This window comes from Hordeum vulgare, chromosome 5H (assembly GCF_904849725.1).
Source record: "Hordeum vulgare subsp. vulgare chromosome 5H, MorexV3_pseudomolecules_assembly, whole genome shotgun sequence".
NCBI lineage: Eukaryota > Viridiplantae > Streptophyta > Magnoliopsida > Poales > Poaceae > Hordeum > Hordeum vulgare.
In genome coordinates, this window is record NC_058522.1 from 34,731,958 (window position 1) to 34,748,501 (window position 16,544).

Genomic DNA, 16,544 nt, shown 5'->3' on the forward strand with positions numbered 1-16,544 from the left:
CCATTCTAGATGATTGGTGTGAGTTCTCTGGGCTGTCGTCGGAAATTTTACTGCTATTTCAAGATGCCTGGAACCTGTAGTGAGTTTTATATGTTGCATTGGGAATTTGTAGACTGGACTTAGCTCCGAGTAGGTTGTTTGCTTTTCCATTCTAGATGATTGGTCAATTCTTCGGGGCATCGTAATTTTTACTGCTACCTCAGGATGATTCAAGTTTGTGATGAAATTGTATAAGGTGGAGTATGTTTGCCGATAGTTGTAGCCGGATTATACCATGGAATACACGGTGTAGTCTAAAGACTAGGAACATACGAGCTAGACATGTAGGTTCCATGTTAAATTGAAATATGACTAGCAATTTTATCAAGTCTTTCTAAAAGTTGCCAAAAACGACAGGCTGTACATATCAAGGCAGATTTATATTGCCGTCACACAATTTTTTTAACTCTGTTTAAATATTATTGCTCCCTCATGGCTGTGCTGGATGCCTGACTTTCTCCATTGCAGTGACAAGCTCTTCAGTTTGGATTAACTTCCCATTCGCCATATCTTTGATAGTTCTGTTTCGCTACCTATCACTTGACTATGACTTCCGTAGAAAGAGCACAACTGCCACAGACCATGGTACCAATCGCCCACTTGCCAAAACAAAAGGTATTGAACTAAGAAAACCCTCGCCTGACAAGAAGAGTGGAAGTACTAGTTGGAGGAGCAAGGTGAATTCGCCTCCAGTTGAAGCAGCATTTGAACAGTTCACAAGGCATCTTGTCACAGAGTGGGTAACAGATCTTTGGTACTCCCGCATAACACCTGGTAAGGACGGACCGGAGGAACTCATCAGCATAGTTAATTCCGTCCTTGGAGAGATTTCTAAATGAGCAAGAAGCATTAACATCATCACTCTGCGAACCAGGTTAGAAAGCTTCTTTTATCTCATGAAATGCATGAACAGTTGTATCTTAATCTTTTCAGAACGTTGGGTGTCTTACGAAGACTTTATCTACCTTATGCAGGGACTTGGTTGATCTCGTGAATTATGTTCAGATAATGCAGAGCTCGCCAAGGAGGCCACTGATGTGTTCATCTGGTGCCTGACTCAGAGTCCAGGTATCCACCATCTGGTTAGCCCAATCACATATTTTTTCCAATCTTGAAAACCTTGTACCATGAAGTATATTATATATGAAGAGATCAAGTTCATGCTCAAGTCAAGACTACCATATCTCTGTGATTGAGATCATCAAGATAAAGCTTAGCTAATTCCAGCAACTTCTTGCTTGTTCCCTGTCAAATAATTAAAGTATTGACTGTAAAAATAGATAGAAAGTGTGCTAGTAGTGGCAGACTAGCAGGACAACACGCAAATACTAGTAATAAAATGGATTGCCAGATTAAATTTCTTTGAAATGATTCCCGAACGGTACAATTTAACCTACGAATTGAATGTCATGCCGGATTGACTTTAGGAGTTGGGATGAGATGAATAAGCTTGGGGATGGGCACTTTAGGAGTTGACGATTCGTTTCTTTGTGTACTTGATTTTCAGCCTATTAATTGATCTCCCAAGAGTCGAAGCGGCAAGTAGCAGCCAGCTTCTCCTCGCGTTCACCGTTGTGTGTTGCCGCACATACATCCCCTTATTACACATTCCTTTATTATTTTTCTCACTTTGGTTTGCTTCTTTTTCATGGGCTTTTACAAACGGGATGATGGAGTGGGGGCACCCGCTTTAGCCTGACCGGGGGCCTGCTGGCTGGCATCGATGTTTATAGTGGGACTACACGAAGTTGAGTGGGGTCCTGGGCCCCCACTGGTCATAACGTGGGTCCGCCCCTGCATCGATTTACATGTTAAATCTATTACCTGTAAGTGTCTCTATGGCGTCAAATGCCTCTTTAAATGAGTGGCCCATGCCATGCATTTTAGAAGATGACAGCAGCACAAGCAACTTTTTCTTCAGAATTTACTTGGTTTCTTAGAACTGGCTAACTCTGTAAGTTGTTCAGCAGCTACTCCCTCCGTTCCTAAATATAAGTCTTTTTAGATATTCCACTAGGGGACTACATACGGAGCAAAATGATTGAATCTACACTCTAATGTATGTCTATATACATCTGTATGTAGTTTTTTAGTAGAAACTTTTAAAAGACTTATATTTAGGAACGGAGGGAGTACATTCTTTCTGTATTACATTGTTAAGCCCAACTTAGAGTCAGAGAAGATTTAGTTTAAGTTGCAGATTTGCTGCTCTGTTCTTTTAAGATAGTATTGCTTATAGATGGAATTTGCACTGTGCTGTGCAGATTAGCGTATCAGGTGTAATCATTTACATTGATAATAATATTCGTTTTAACTCTTCAAATCAGTAAAGGTATATACTCTTCTAAACTTGGAAATATATTGTTGCCTCCAAACACATATGCCACTGGTCCATGTTGTTGTTAGTTTCTGTTTCCTATATTTTGTTGTTAGTTTCTGTAAAGGTATATACTCTTTTGTTGTTAGTTTCTGTTTCCTATATTTTGAAGGTTGACCGTTAACCACTGGTCCATGTTGTTCATTGCTACTACATAAATGGCATTGGATCTGCACTGATGTGGTCCTTAGTTCCTTACCAAAGGCATGACCATGAGAGTTCTCTATGTTGAATTTCCCTTGTGTAAATCTCTAGGTAGAAACTGTGAAACATCGCCGGGAAAGATTTTATGTAATGCAGTATTCTTAAGTATTGTCGTGCTTAGTGGCAGACTCATTTTATTGTGCTTTTGTTGTTTATTCTTTAAATCCTGTTTCGTCAATATATATGTAGAGCTTGTTGCCTTATTGTCAAACACTATTGTGCCATTTTGCAGATTGAAACCCAATATTGATTTTCAGTACGAGGTAAATGCAAAAGGATCCTCCCCAGCTGAGATCCTTGGTACCACCTACCAAACCAACCTGAAGCCTGCGCTCAGGGCTCTTGCTAGTGCCAAATATTACTTACTAATGCCCGCAAAGTATTGCTCTATATTATATTTGCTATGGAGCTATGTATGTATGGATGCTATGGAACTATATGTATATATGGATGCTATGGAATTTTGGATGTATGGATGCTATGGAATTTTGATATATGGATCATGAAATTTGTTATGCAACTTTGCATATATGTTATGTGTTGTGGATCAGTAAAACTATTGGGCACATATTATGTATTATATATATATATGTTATGTGTTGTTGAATTTGTGGTTTTGAAACAAAACATATATATGCTAGAATACCATATACTAATGGAGCACCATGGGCTATACTAATGGCGCACCTGGGAGGCATACTAATGGCGCACCTCGGAGGCATATTAATGGCGCACCTCGGAGGCATACTAATGGCGCACCTCGGAGGCATACTAATGGCGCACCTGGGAGGCATACTAATGGCGCACCTGGGAGGCATACTAATGGCGCACCTGGGAGGCATACCAATGGCGCACTGTGAGCAATACTAATGGCGCACTGCCTGGTGCGCCATTAGTATACCAGATACTAATGGCGCACTTGTGGTGCGCCATTAGTAAGAAAATCTAATGGCGTGATACTAGTGGCGCACCTATAGTGCGCCATTAGTAGCCAAAATAGGTGCGCCATTAGCAAGCCTTTTCCTAGTAGTGCTGAGGAGGTGGCAAACTTTGTGACGGCACACTATGAAGCCAAAAATCATCATTTGCATAATCCGAAGCCTTGGCAAAATGGTGCAGACCCTAAAAAGGTGGGTCCAACCTCAACCTATTCAAAGGGAAGCTTGCACCAGCCGGTGCTTCGAAACCAATAACGTTGGATGTCGAAGAATGGCGGAACATTTTGTTGTATATCTTCAACAACCTAACAGAAGTGTGGTCGTACATCGAGTGAGTTCTCGACACATTTTCCCGTAACTTCTAATTCATTTGAACTGCTCTTATTCTCGGATATTTCAAACAGTCGTTACGTCACCAAATCTTCGGATGGAGCGGTGATCGAAAATGATTCCATCGAAGAGTATGAGCTTCTGTCAAAGACAGGAGGCGGCTATCCCGGTTTCATCTCTTGGTTCAAACAAACGGTAATTATCAATAATGGACCATTTCATTCTTGGTCTAACTTGCGGCTAATGCAACAACCATTTCGTATTAAACTTGTAGGCTAATTCAGAGTCTATGGACGCCGAACTGAGACAAGTCGCTAATGGTTTTGACTATAAGGTCCGTTCATTTGAGAAATAAAACATCAACGGGTATCTCTTTCGTACCTTTGGCAAAGAGCTATCTATGCCCGACCGGAAATCTACAAATTGTGGTGTCTCTGCTATCGGCGAAGGTGTTATCAAGTATTATGGAAGAGTTGAAGCAATTTATGAACTTCAATTCTATGGTGAAAACCCACTGAACGTCGTAGTCTTCAAATGTTATTGGTTCCAGCCGAAAAAGACTAGAAGGACTCATGAACATATAGGACTAGTCAAAATCAATCCAAACACCCATTTAGATGTTCCCGATGTCTATATTACGGCTCAACATGCGACCCAAGTTTTCTATCTACCGTGGGCATGCCAAACAGATAAGAATCTGGAAGGTTGGTATGTTGTTTATGAAGTGCCGCCACATGTCAGACCACCTCTCCCAAATGAACAGGATTATGAACCTCACATTAACCCAGACACATATGATGGAGAATTCTTCCAAGAAACACGTCTTTCCAAGAAACGTTTCAAGAACCGTCGTGCTTCACCCAAGAACATGGAAGTAGACAGCGACAATGAATCCGACTCCAGCCCTGAGCCGGAACCAGAAGACCTGGAACTCGTAGAGGTTACTGATGCGGATGACCTATCAATGCTTCAACGATTAAAGGAAGGCCTTTCACAACTTCACGTCGTTGAACCCGACGAGCACGTCATTCATGAAGACATGCGTGATAGTGATGATGATGATGCATTTATTGATGATGATTATTAGTTTGCAAGATTCACAACTTAAATTATATATTTTTTAATCTTTATTATTCATGTACATATTATTATTCATGTCAGTTATTCAAATTTTTTTGTTGTACTAATTTCTTTTAATATTTATCATGGCAGGTCACGAGGTGTGGAAAGATGGTGGGCGCTGGTCCAGATCACTCGACGGGTTCTTCCGAGGCGCCCCGCACGAGGGGTGGTACTTCCCTTCCACCCCTATCTCTCCGTAGAGCCTTGGCAGACAGTCTGTCGACACCACTCGTGGGTTCTTCTTCGTCGGCGGCATTGCCCACTGGGAGAGGTGCTGGTCGGGTAGGGAAGAAGGGGAAGGGTACTGGGAGAGGTGGTGGCCACGGAAGATCCAGGAGGACTATTGAGCCGTGTCCTCGCCACCACCACCACCTCATTCACCCGAGCATAGGACTACTATGGTCGACCTGTTTGCGGAGGAGGCTACGGGGACTACGTTCCAGGAGCCTGTTGTTGACGGGCATTCGTCCCATGAGACTCCGATCCAGGAGCAGCCTCGAGTCGAGGTGCATTCGGCCCAGGAGCAGCCGGAGGAGACTACGGTTCTGGAGGCTTCACCCGACGTGGAGAGGCCCGGATGGGAGACCTGGCCGGATCGTACCGAGTTGTCGGATTGGACCGAGGGTCCGGGTGGCTCAGGGGGCGGGGATGGCGGGGATGAGCTTACGGATAGTGAGAGCGATGTGCAGGTGGACGGGGCCACCGTGTACAAGCGTGGTAGTACACGTCTCCCGGTCGCGCCGGCTACCCACGAGTAGAGGCCGGTAATTAAACCTGAAGGAGATAGGTAAGTACATTTACTCTTTTTAGCTTTTAACTTCAAGTTTGTTCAAATATCTAATGCGTTGACCTTATAATACTGCAGGGGATGGGTACACCCTCCTGGATTCCGCGGGCCGAACTCCGTCCTTGGTTTGCTTTGCCGGACAAATTTCCCGGGGTTTGTCACATTGCCTGGTGAGGGTCAGGTTCCTACACTAGGATTTTCCTGGGAGCACTACCAGGATGCGCAGGCCCTGCCGGAGGAGATTATAGATGGTGTCTTGTGCCACACGAGGGCCGAGATGGTGATCAAGATCTTTTGGGTAAATTATCCTTCTACATAATCTAAAATTAACAATATAGCTAATTATTGTACTAATCGGTGTTTTCACGTTTGATTGCAGACCTTCTATTGGTGTGAGGATGGATATGAGGAGGAGGCGGCCAGCGTTCTCGAGGCCGAGTGTAGGCGGTTACTACAGAACTTGCGCCACGAGGCTCGGCTGCAGGCTATTCGAGATTACTACGCCACGCGTGGTATTAAGAAGCAGAAGAAGGATTGCCGCGGAAAGTTTCTAAAGAAGGAGCAATACATGAAGGTAATTACCTATTCTTAAGTCCTTCTACGTAGTTTTCTTGATTTCATTCATAGGCGTAGCACTGAAAATTCTTTCTAATAACTTACAGGTGCCCCCGATATGGTGAGCGGATAAGATGGATTGTTGGGAGGCGTTGGTTGATGAGTGGTGCACAGGCAGCTGGCGAGCCATCCATGAGAATGTGAAGGATCGGCGTAGCCAAATGGTTGGTGTGCCACACCATCAAGGCAGCGCCAACTTACTTTAGTTTGGCCGAAACTGGGTATGTGATTTGCTTCATGATTCATGCAATTCATTCGTGATGCTAATATTTTGTTCCTCTCTTTTAGGCGCATAACAATAAGACGGAGATGCCACACTTGTACGACCTTTATGGCATGGCCCATACTACCTCGTACAAGAAGGCGAAGGCAGTCTCTGAGTCTGACCTGGATGATCCCAATAACTTCACCAACATATCATCCCACCAGAAGCTCGTGGCATACAGGGACGCGGGGAAGGCTACGAAAGGGGACGACTTTAACCCTAGACAGGAACCTTTGGATCCAGAGCTGGTGATGATATCTGGTGGCGGGAGGCCCCATGGCTCGATAGCCATTGGAGATGGGAAAATACGTTGTCCACTCACTCTTCCGGAGATCAAGGCGCGCCAGTCGAGCAGCTGTCCTGAGATAATGCGTCGTCCACGGCCAGTCGAACTTGCCATCAAGGTTAGTTGTACGGACTAACAACACTTTCATCCATTTCATTATGTGTGTCACCATAGATCATTACTCTGGTAACGAGGAATGGTGTTTTAGGCTGCTCTTCAGATTGGCAAGTCAGGCTGCTCTTGATGAGAGGGACCAGACCACGGCACGATTGATAGAGGAGGAGAGGTCCCGGAATGAGGCGGGTCAACGGGCCCTTTACGAGCTTTTCGTGGTAAGTTTTTTTTCACATTAGCCAAATCATGTGTGTAATGTATGTTTCATTACTAACTAATACGACCCACTCTTCAGGGTCTCTGCGAGAAGAGCGGTCAAGTCCCTCCGCCGATGCCCGTCTTCTCTTCGATTGGCACGGGGAGTTTCATTATAAACTAGTATTAATAATTGAGTGTCATCATGCTAACTGAGACATTGCAAAATATCTATTCTGCAGAATAACTCCCGAGCGGCATCGCACGACCCTTCTCCAGGTGTTTCTCCTCCTTGATGACCACTACGGTAAGTTTCTCTTCTCCTCTTTCATATTCTCCTTGCCTTAATTTCCCCAACAATGACATAGTTAGCCCATTTAGCTCCAAAAAGACATAATTAGCCCATTTAGCTCCAAAATGCCATAATAACCTCAAAATGGCATAAGAACCTTGGTTAGCTCATTAATATTATATATTTAGCTTGTTTTCCTCTAAAATGAGATAATTAGCCCATTTAGCTCCAAAAAGACATAGTTAGCTAATTTAGCTCCAAGAAGAGGAGAAGAAATAGAAAAAATGAAAAGAAAGAAGAAGAATAAGAAGAGAAGAAGGAGAAGGAGGAGGAGGAGGAGGAGGAGAAGGAGGAGAAGGCCAAGGACCTTCTAGTCCTTCTCCTCCTCCTCGTTCTCCTCCTTCTCCTCCTTCTTCTTGATTTCTTCTTCTTCTCCTCCTCCTCCTCTTTCTTCTCCTCTTTCATATTATCCTTCCTTTAATTTCCCCAACAATGACATAATTATCCCATTTAGCTCCAAAATGCCATAATAACCTCAAAATGGCATAAGAACCTTGGTTAGCTCATGAATATTATATACTTAGCTTGTTTTCCTCTAAAATGGGATAATTAGCCCATTTAGCTCCAAAAAGACATAATTAGGTAATTTAGCTCCAACAAGAGGAGAAGAAATAGGAAAAAATGAAAAGAAAGAAGATGAAGAAGAAGAGAAGAAGGAGAAGGAGGAGGAGGAGGAGAAGGCCAAGGACCTTCTAGTCCTTCTCCTCCTCCTCCTTCTCCTCCTTCTCCTCCTTCTTGATTTCTTCTTCTTCTCCTCCTCCTCCTCTTTCTTCTCCTCTTTCATATTATCCTTGCTTTAATTTCCCCAACAATGACATAATTACCCCCATTTAGCTCCAAAATGCCATAATAACCTCAAAATGGCATAAGAACCTTGGTTAGCTCATGAATATTATATACTTAGCTTGTTTTCCTCTAAAATGGGATAATTCCCCCATTTAGCTCCAAAAAGACATAATTAGGTACTTTAGCTCCAACAAGAGGAGAAGAAATAGGAAAAATGAAAAGAAAGAAGAAGAAGAAGAAGAGAAGAAGGAGAAGGAGGAGGAGGAGGAGGAGAAGGAGGAGAAGGCCCAGGACCTTCTAGTCCTTCTCCTCCTCCTCCTTCTCCTCCTTCTCCTCCTTCTTCTTGATTTCTTCTTCTCCTCCTCCTCCTCCTCTTTCTTCTCCTCTTTCATATTATCCTTGCTTTAATTTCCCCAAAAATGACATAATTAGCCCATTTAGCTCCAAAATGCCATAATAAGCTCAAAATGGCATAAGAACCTTGGTTAGCTCATGAATATTATATACTTAGCTTTTTTTCCTCTAAATGGGATAATTAGCCCATTTAGCTCCAAAAAGACATAATTACGTAATTTAGCTCCAACAAGAGGAGAAGAGGAGAAGACATAGGAAAAATTAAAAGAAAGAAGAAGAAGAAGAAGAAGAAGAAGAAGGAGAGAAGAAGGAGAAGGAGGAGGAGGAGAAGGCCAAGGACCTTCTAGTCCTTCTCATCCTCCTCCTTCTCCTCCTTCTCCTCCTTCTTCTTGATTTCTTCTTCTTCTCCTCCTCCTCCTATTTCTTCTCCTCTTTCATATTATCCTTGATTTAATTTCCTCAACAATGACATAATTAGCCCATTTAGCTCCAAAATGCCATAATAAGCTCAAAATGGCATAAGAACCTTGGTTAGCTCATGAATAATATATTCTTAGCTTGTTTTCCTCTAAAATGGGATAATTAGCGCATATAGCTCCAAAAATACATAATTAGGTAATTTAGCTCCAACAAGAGGAGAAGAGGAGAATAAATAGGAAAAATGAAAAGAAAGAAGAAGAAGAAGAAGAAGAAGAAGAAGAAGAAGAAGAAGAAGAGAAGAAGGAGGAGGAGGAGGAGAAGGACTAGTTCTAGTCCTTCTCCTCCTCCTCCTCCTCCTCCTCCTTCTTCTTGATTTCTTCTTCTTCTCCTCCTCCTCCTCTTTCTTCTCCTCTTTCATATTATCCTTGCTTTAATTTCCCCAACAATGACATAATTAACCCATTTAGCTCCAAAATGCCATAATAAGCTAAAAATGGCATAAGAACCTTGGTTAGCTCATGAATATTATATTCTTAGCTTGTTTTCCGCTAAAAATGACATAATTAGCTCAAAAGCATCATATTTTGTTCTTCTTCTGACTTTCTTATTCACATGTTTGCAGATTGGATATACTACATGCATGGAAGCTGGCATTCATGGAGTTGAACAATGTCGATGGATGAACTTTATATGTATATCATCTAGTTTTCATTTGAGTTGATGAACAATGTCGAACTATATGTATACGTATATATGGATAAACAGTGCAATACTTTGTATGTTGGTTCTTTCGATATATGGGGATGTACATTGATTTATATGTATATCATATATCTGTGGTGAATTATATATATATATGTGTGTTGGCAAGTATATGTGTGGTGAATTATATATCATATATGTGTGGTGAATTATATAAATGTGTTGTCAAATATATATATATATGTGCTGTGAAATAATATTAAAAAAACAGGTACTATATGGGCTCTTTGTCGTCTGCCAGCTGATGGAAAAGACCTGTGCCATCAGCTGGCAAATGGCAAAGGTGCCACATGGCACCCAGCTGTGTATCCTGGGGTGTCTATATAGGCTCTTTGCCGTCTGCCTTCTGGGGTGGGCAGACGGAAAAGAAGAGGGCACAGAGGAGGGAGAGGAGGAGGCAGACGACAAAGAGTGGAGGGGGGAGGAGGAGGAGGCAGACGACAAAGAATAAGGGGGAGGCAGGCGGCAAAGAATAAGGGGGAGGCAGACGGCAAAGAATAAGGGGGAGGCAGACGGCAAAGCCTCGTTAAGCCCTAACGGAGGCAACGCATGTCCGTTGCCGTCTCGAGCACTTTGCCGACTACTCCTATGGAAAGCTGACGGCAAAGAGCTTTGTCTTCCGCTTTGTGGGGACAGACGGCAAACAAGGTACGATGCCGTCGTAGGCTGACGCAGAAATTTTGCTGGCCGTGAGATTCTTTGTCGTCTGTGGTATTCTCTTTGCCGTCCGGGATTTAGTCTTTGCCGTCTGTGATTGCAGACGGCAAAGAAGCTGATTCCTGTAGTGATATCCAACCCCACCAGCGAAGTCGCTTGCCCCATCCCTACTGTCGACCTCGTCTCCCCCAACCCCAGCCTCAAGTCCACTAGATCGAGCATCTCAGGCTGCGGCATCATGGAGACGGAGCTCCTCTTTCTCCACAACCAACCATCGACGGCCTCGATTCACCCCAAACCCCACATCCTCCTTCCGGCCCCTACTAGCCGCCTACCGCAACGCCGCTCCCTCCCTCCCTCATCGCACCCGAAACCCTAGCCCGCGGGCGGCCATGGCGACCGAGCTCCTCCCCAAGGATCCGCATCACCAGCTTTGCCCCAAGAACAGGAGCTTCGACAAGGGTATGAAGAATCCCTCCTCCTCTTCTTCTGGTTTTCTTCCATAACCCCATCTGATTCGTGTGTGTGTGTAGTTTGCTCCTATTCCGTCCGGTGAACGAGCAAGCCATGAAGAAGCAACTGCTGATGGGAGAGGAGGCTCAAGGTTCTAGATCTAGAGCAAGCCATGAATGTATTTTATGTCCATCCAAAAATAACAACTGCTGGCGGAAGACGGATCTAGCCAAGTGAGTCGGCCAAAGCAAGCCCGACAAATCTGAGCCACATGATTAGACCCACTCATCTAGATCTAACCATCCACATAATAATCAACCCTTATCAAAAGTGCGTTTAGGAATTTCAATGAGCGGACGAAAAATCTGCCATCCACGGTAAGCAAAAGCGAATAAAAGGTTCCTGGCAGCCAATTAATCTCATCCCTAAATTAGCTCTAACCTCCTAATATCATCCCAAATATATAGCTAACCAGTTTGGCCATGCAAATCTCCTCCAAGCAAGAAAAGTGGACGCGCATGGGGCGGCCACTAGCGAAGGGGGTCGCGCCCGATCTCACGGTGCGGCGGTGATACGTCTCCATCGTATCTACTTTTCCAAACTCTTTTGCCCTTGTTTTGGACTCTAATTTGCATGATTTGAATGGAACTAACCCGGACCGACGCTGTTTTCAGCAGAATTGCCATGGTGTTGTTTTTGTGCAGAGATAAAAGTTCTCGGAACGTCCTCAAAATTTACGGAGAATATTTCTGGAAAATATGAAAAATACCTGCGCAAAGATCCACCGGAGGGGACGGGCCAATGGGCCACAAGCCATGTAGCCGCAGCCGCCCCCCTGACGGCTACCAAGCTTGTGGGGCCCACGTGGCTCTGCCACCCCCAATTCCAGCGCTATTTATTCCCTTTCATCCCGGAAAAAATCAAGAGAGAACATTTCATCGCGTTTGCGATACGGAGGCGCCGCCACTTCCTGTTCTTCATCTGGAGGGCAGATCTGGAGTCTGTTTTGGGCTCCGGAGAGGGGAAATTGTCGCCATCGTCATCATCAACCTTCTTCCCTCTCCAATTCCATGAAGCTCTTCATCGTTCGTGAGTAATCTATTCGTAGGCTCGCTGGGCGGTGATGAGTAGGATGAGATCTATCATGTAATCGAGTTAGTTTTGACGGGGATTGATCCCTAGTATCCACTATGTTCTGAGATTGATGTTGCTACTACTTTGCCATGCTTAATGCTTGTCACTAGGGCCCGAGTGCCATGATTTTAGATCTGAAATTCTTATGTTGTCACCAATATATGTGTGTTTTACATCCGATCTTGCAAGTTGTAGTTACCTACTATGTGTTATGATCCAACACCCCGGGGTGACAATAACCGGAACCACTCCCGGTGATGACCATAGTTTGAGGAGTTCATGTGTTCACCAAGTGCTAATGCGTTGTTCCGGTTCTTTATTAAAAGGAGAACCTTAATATCCAGTAGTATCCATTTGGACCCCGCTGCCACGGGAGGGATGGACAATAGATGTCATGCAAGTTCTTTTCCCTAAGCATGTATGACTACACATGGAATGCATGCCTACATCACATTGACGAATGGGAGCTAGCCACATATCTCTCTGTGTTATAACTGTTGCATGATGAATGTCATCCGACGAATCGCCGACCCATTGCCTACGAGTTTGTCCCACTGCTGTTGTTACTTGTTTTGCTCTGCTGCTGTTACTACTGTTGCTTCTACTGTTACTTGTTGTGCTACTACTGTTGTTACTATTGTTGCTGCTATTGTTACTTGCTACTGCTGCAACTTGCTACTATTGCTACATGCTACTGCTGTCACTACTGTTGTTCCTTGCCACTGCTGATACTCGTTACACTGCTGCTACCTGCTACAATACTTTTTCTCGCACCGTTGCCGGGAAAGAATATTTCCCGTCCACGGGCAACTTCTGGCGCCATTGATACGACAGTTAGGAATAGTCTGCCTAGTCACAAGATCGTTTCTGGCACCATTGTTATCATACTATTTTGATGTTGACCCTTTGCTTGCAGACACTAATCTTTCAGGTGTGGTTGAATCTGATGCATTCAGCTGCTAATACTTGAGAATATACTTTCACCTCCCGTCGCGCGAACCAACAAATTTGGGTTGAATACTCTACCCTCGAAAACTGCCTCGATCCCACGCGCTGGTGGGCTATTGCAAGACAATTTCTAATTGTTGAGCAATTGGGAGAAGCTATTTTCTGGCTCCGTTTCCGTGGAGGCATCAAGTCAGAAATAGTTGCACGTCAGCAGCATTTTTCTCGCGCCATTGCCGGGGAGTGCTAGCAGGCGGGGCCTGCTCCCCCTCGACTCTCGGGTCGCATCGGTCTTCTCCATGAGGGCGAAGTGGCTGCACGCGGAGTGGTCGGCGGCAAACTAGGCCGCGGGAGATCCCCCGACGCAGTGGCACCTGCATCTCTCGCCTCTCGGGTCAAACTGGGCTCCTTCCTAAGCACGGCGTGAGTGCACGCAGGGCGGCCACCGACGAAGGAGGTCGCGCGGCGATGCGGAGCCCTCTGCTCCATGCCAGTTTGAGACCCACACCAGTCACCTCCATCGCCTCCACGAGTCACCTCCTCCCCACCGCCAGGAATCCCCTCATCGGCCAGGTTACTGCACCCGTTCCTCCCACCCTGCTTGCTGCTTATGTGTGTTGTGTGGGTGCTTGATGTTGCGTTCTTGATAGCTTGTCACCGTGTGCTTGCCATTGATGACCTGCTCCTACTGCTTTGCTGCATATGATTATTGAGTCTGACTGTTAGACTAAGATCCATCCTCTTGAGGGAAGGGATTATGACGCTGCTGAACTGGAGGTCCTTTACCGTGAATCCAGAAGTTTGGTGTTGGGCGTGATGTTAGTGTCTCGGCATTTCAAGCCGCTTACTTTGCTTCAATTTTGGTGAGCAGCGATTTACCTATGCACCAAGTTTAAGTGGAATAAATGTTTCTGTTCAAAAAAAATACTTGCTGAATTATTTTGCTTTATCTAGCGAGCAAGTGATGGTGCACGAGGATGAGCTTCCTGGACAGAAGATGTGTGTATTCTTCTCGATGGTGCAAAGTTGAGGTGTTCTCAAATCTCCATGACCTATTTGATTTTACTATTGACTCTTGAACATTCTATTTTTCCAGATTAGTTTTATCCTCTATTCATAGGTTCTTTACTTCAGATTTCAACTTTCCAAGGATTTACTTTAAAAAAATTTCAAGGATTTTAGGAGATAATGGAGCCTTATGTAACTCAAGTAGATCCTTCCTTAAGCGCAGGTACCATCTGGTTCATACAAAAATCATGAAGCAAAACAGTGTTGCTTGTTCAATTTGTTCTCGATAATGAAGCAAAACAGTGCCTTCTGCATTTTAACAGTAGTAGAATGTAAAATAGGGATGTTTAAAACAATGGTAGTCAAATGTTTAAGGCATGAAGACCGCAACAATGTGATGGCTATGCTAATTCTGTTGTTGATGGCTATCATGAAGTCATGTTTAACTATCAATATGTGAACACAACATGTGATTATGTGGAGCTTGTGTCGAAAAATGGTAAGCCAATAATCTAGCTGGGTGATTTTATCCACTCACGTTTTCTTGGTATGTATACTCCTACATCTTTTACTGAGAGATCACTAATGTATTATGGAGATAATCGTACTACTTCAACCATTGTAACAGCTTATGTAGTGAATATAACTGAAAATCATGTTCTGACTGATATGGAAAATCATGTTTATGATGCTATGATATAGGAGCCATATGCATGGGTCTTAAAGTTGTCTCTGACATTTTCAGGTTTATAGTGGTAATAAGTGATTTACCACTTTGATGTTAAATAAATGTATTTCCTCTTATCCTTCATAGTGCCATGCAAAAAAATACATTAGCTGTCGAAATTCATATATATAGTTTTGTGGTATGACTTTTCTTTTTTTAATAATCATATATATATGGCCTTGTCATTATAAGTTTACTTCCAAATGGTACCACACTAGCTTTGTTATGTATGGAGATATTTTGTTCCAGCAAGCTTGACCATGTGGACATTGTTGTGTGCAGATATCTCAAACTTGAGTGGCTATAAGAACTCAAGTTCTATTTCCTCCGATGACTCAAGTTCACATGTGGATGGATGTTAACACTATTTTCTTAGCGACCATGCTACTTACAACAATTATATGCAAAGTATCTTATGCCACTACATACGGTATATTTTGGTTATATGAGCTTGTCACATTCAGATTTTTTTAGTTAATGATTAGATATTTAGCCATAGTCAATGCATAGAAAAAACATGTCTCGAGTTTTCGCTTGAATGGTACCTGCAAGTTTCAACTGTTTACTGAAGCTTTCCTGCAAAAGAATTATAAATACTATAGGAAGGAGAGAAAAACAATGACAGTTCATTGGAATATGGATTTTGATATGACATATATGGGCGTAGCTCTCTGCAATTACATATTACTTTCCTTGTTGATGCAACTCATGTTATAAAACTGTCATATGTTGCACACATGGTTTCCACCAAAGGAAACATTGTCATGATTTATAAACTGAATGAAAATATTATCGCTTGTGTGCTCAAGTAACATTTTAGTTCTTAAAACAAAATAAACCATTTTATCACTCCTGCAGTTCACAATAACAGAGAAAGAGAAAAAAAACTTCCACATTAATCTTCTCTTCCTACTTACTTTTACTGATCAGGAAAAATAAACTAAAGGAATCTTTTCAGAAAATAGATAAAGATCCTTTTCAGTTCGAAATGTACAACTCTGAACTTGTCTTTTAGTTTCTGTTTTGTGCATGTTCATCCCGTTGAATGGTGTTCTATTTATACGTACTGGAATTGTAGGCAAAACAAAGTGATGGATGGTCTACAAGATGATCTTGATGAATTCATCTCCAGGGTAAAAGGGCCAACCATCGTGCATGCCATTTGGTTGGAAATAACATTGCCTTAAGAATGTATGAGTGCATTCTTGGCATCTGACTTTGCCAAATCCAACATTCATGTTGCCTTGCTGGACGTATCTTTGTAAATTCTCTTAGGAGAGAAAGTATAACCTGCTATTTGCGACACTGCCACCAAAGTACATGAGGTTCACACATATATAATCATCTATTTTGTGTAATTTGTGATCAGCCACCATGTAATGAAAAAAAAATTACATTCAAGAACGTTACTCTCAGTAGCTGTTAGTGCCTGAAAATGTGGTCTCGAACCTCTGAAAGTATGGTTATCTGAAGAATGTTACCTTGGTTGTTTTTTGTTGTTGTCATTTTCTTACACTAGCATCAAGAATTATAACATGGAAGTATAAGAGAAATGCAGTCAGGATGTATTTGATTGGGAATAGATGTATCTCCGAATAAGACATTAGTTGAGACGTGCATTGCACGTACGAGCTTACTAGTAAATGCAAACAAGGTAGTAGACAATCTGGTCAG